This window comes from Gekko japonicus, unplaced genomic scaffold, assembly GCF_001447785.1.
Source record: "Gekko japonicus isolate JY-2015 unplaced genomic scaffold, Gekko_japonicus_V1.1 scaffold647, whole genome shotgun sequence".
NCBI lineage: Eukaryota > Metazoa > Chordata > Lepidosauria > Squamata > Gekkonidae > Gekko > Gekko japonicus.
In genome coordinates, this window is record NW_015167072.1 from 706,574 (window position 1) to 709,940 (window position 3,367).

Consider the following 3,367-nt stretch of genomic DNA (forward strand, 5'->3'; position numbering starts at 1 on the left):
TGACAAGGACAGTGGCAATGGAGAAAAAACTGGTGACAAAATCAAGCAAATACATGCTAGAGCTTATTTTAGGATATACTATTCCATGGCAGTTCAGGCAGCAAATAAATCTTACTTTTCCACCATCATTCCATCTGCACAGTGGAGTAGTTCCAACTGGCAAGAGGTATAGCATGGCGTGTGTGTGTGTGCGTGTCTAATGTACTCTTGGTATTAAAAAGCTCAGGACCAAGTCTCAAAAAGCAGGAGCTGTAAACTATCCACCAGGAAACTGGCTTCCACTGATAGATGCTATTCCAGTGTTCAAGCCAGTGATCATTTCCTTGTCTGTTTGACAGCTCCCAAAATAATGTTTCTATTTATCGCTGAAGAACATTATTTGTGTTTAAAGGAGGCAACTGAAGAAGTGCTTATTTAGGTCATGTAATGGTGCAAAACATGTACCCCTCACTCTGCTAGTCCTTAATTCCTACATAGATGTTTTAATGCCAGTTCCCCAATACAAATTACAAAAGGATTACATACACTTAAAGTAAACTCTGAATACTTGTAGAACAATTGGTACCAATTGATCTGGGTGTATTTTATCTTGTCAGATTGGATAATGTCAGTTTAAACACACAGAACTACTCTAATCTAATGGAAAGAGGGGGATTACTTTAACAACAAAAGGGGTCTGTGGGCGGGGCATGCAGAACCTTCCACACCTCATATTCCCAAGTGGTTTTTTTCCTTTACCAAGCCAATACTAGAAGTGTGCACAGGTGGCAAACAGTCACTTTAGGACCATGGAGATGCAGGCAACAGGTACAGGGAGGGTTCAACACCCCTTTTAATGTCAAAATCAGACACACTATTGCAGCTGTAGAACTGTCCCAAGAAATACTTGCAGAGTAAGGGAGCTCTATGCTTTTTATTTTAAATGAAAGTGAGATTAATTTTAATTATTCATTAACATTTATAGCTTGCCTTTCCCCATGGTTCAAGATGGCTTCCAGTAATAATTTAAAAAAAATTCAGTTAAAAAACCAAAAATAAAATAGCAAACTCCAGATCTCTCCCCTTTTAAAGCATAATGCAAAGGTGGTACAGCCTCCTTTAGTTTGTTTCCTAGTACCTCCCTAAAAATGGGGAAATAGTTGGATTACTCAGAATGCATCACCCAAATTTCACTGTGCAGTTTAAGAATTCAGCCAGTTTTCACTTCCTAACATAAAATGTGTCATTCTTTCTGTGTGTGTTGAAACAGCTCATGTGATTCAACAGAGCTAGCTGAAAAGTGAGGCACATTAGCTATGATGTACATTCTAATTTATACATGCAAACTGAATTGTCACTGCACTTGCATTGATTTCACTGAATGTCTCTGTGACGAAATGACATTTACCTGGGTGTGTAAGATGGAGGCCATCTGTACCAGTGTTTAAAATGGTTCCCCATAAAGGTAAGTGGCCTGTAGTTCCAGACAGGGGCCTGCAGGGATAACTCATTTGCCTGCCTACACTTCCCAGAAGCGTTAGGGAAAAGAGTGGGAAAATATGGACACACCCCAGGGGCGGAGCCAGGGAGATAAAGGCTTTGGCTCCTGAGGGGGGAGTTCAGTCTTCAGCCTTTGGCTCAGTGTGGATGGCAGTTTCCAGCGAGTATACAGGTGGGGGCCAATGTTCCCTCTAAGCTGTGGAGTCTTGTGAGCAAAAATCCTACTTTGTGAGCTCCTGGCATTGAAGCTGTGAGCGAGCGATTTGGCTGCTGCATCAGTTACGTTTGCTCTGGAGCCCTCCTTCCTGAGCGGAGACAAGAATGAGTGAGCTGGAGGCTAAAAAACCTGTGAGCTGGCTCACACTAACTCAGCTTAGAGGGAACACTGGTGGGGGGTCCTGTTGCCTCAAACTCCAGGGCATCCAGGCCACTATAAACAGTAATGGACAGCCAGGAGGGCAACAGTACCAGTGACCAGTCCGGTGAAGGGCTGGGGGTTTCTCCACAACAACAGGAGGGGGGGCAGAAAAACCCATCCTGAGGCCCACAACCTCCAAAGATAGAGAGGGGTGTGTCGGGGACAGAGGAATGGCATTTTAAATCGTGTTTATTTTCTGCCCAGGTTGTGTTAATGTGCTCGTGTTTATTTGCTGCGCTTAACTTGTAAATAGTTAAAATAAATCTTCTTTTTGGAATTCTAAGACCTGGTGTGCCTTGACCACTTAGTTTTCCCTGCTCAGTGCATCACCAGAAACAAAAGGAAGGCCAGGGGACCCAAATGGAACCAAATTGGAGGGGTTGCCAACTCTCCAGGGGGCACCCAAAGATAGTGGTACCAACTTCCCACTGTTGGGGAATCAGCCAGAGGTGTCTCACTGTCCCTCTAAGAAGGCGGTGTCAATCCAGTGAGTGGTGGCAGCATGTAACGAAGGAAAATAGCCCCACCAGGAAAGGGTGGGAAGGCAAAAACGGGCTTGCGAGCCACAGAACAGCTGCTCAGTCCCAGGGCTGAGGGCGGGTCCCCGTTTCGCCACAGTCTCCACAAACTGCATCTACATAAACCTTTTGATCTGAAAAACTCTATCCTGATTTGCATTGTTCAGTTCAGGAGAGCCACTGTAAAATTATGGTAAGGTGTAGCAGAAGTTTCTCGTCTTTGGTTGAGACAAGAAACGTAAATATCTCCGCAGCAGTAACTGGCTATGAAAATTGTTTTCCTTCCCATAGTAATTTATACCCACATTCTTTAGCGGTCTCAGTACTTTTTACAACATTGTTTGACAATCACTCTCTCTTAGATAACCTGTGGATACTTTAGAACAGTGGTTTCCACTCTGGTTGCAGGAAAACCCATGGGGTCCAGAGTTACTGCAAGTGGTTCACAAATCTACAGGCATACTAAGCATTGTCTATTTGATCTTTATGTCATTACTAGGAATAAGGCCCATTGTGGAGAAAAATGAAACGAGCTCTAGGAAGAAGGCCTGGGGGAGTGCGGTGGCCTGCAGCAGTCGCCGCCCCACCCCCACCCCAGCAGCTGCGGGTGAGCGGCATGGGCAGACCACCGCTGGGCACAGGGCGAGTTCTGGCAGTATACAGGGTTTAGCGTGAGCTGGGCTGCCACCTCCCCGCCCCTCCCTCATGAGCAGAAGGGGCGGCGGCGCCCTCGTCCTCCGGGCCCCACAGCGGGTAGAGCAGCACTCCGCCGCCGCCGCCACCCTGGTGCCTGCTGCCAGAGTCGGGCAGCAGGAGGCGGTTGGCACGGCGGCTGTGAATCAGGGAGGCCTTGTGGTGTGTGCAATGGTGGTGGGGTCTGGCGCAGAGCGCCGGCGGTCACCTCAACTGAGGTGGGCGACAACAGGGCAGCCAGTGGAGGGGCGGCCTCCTG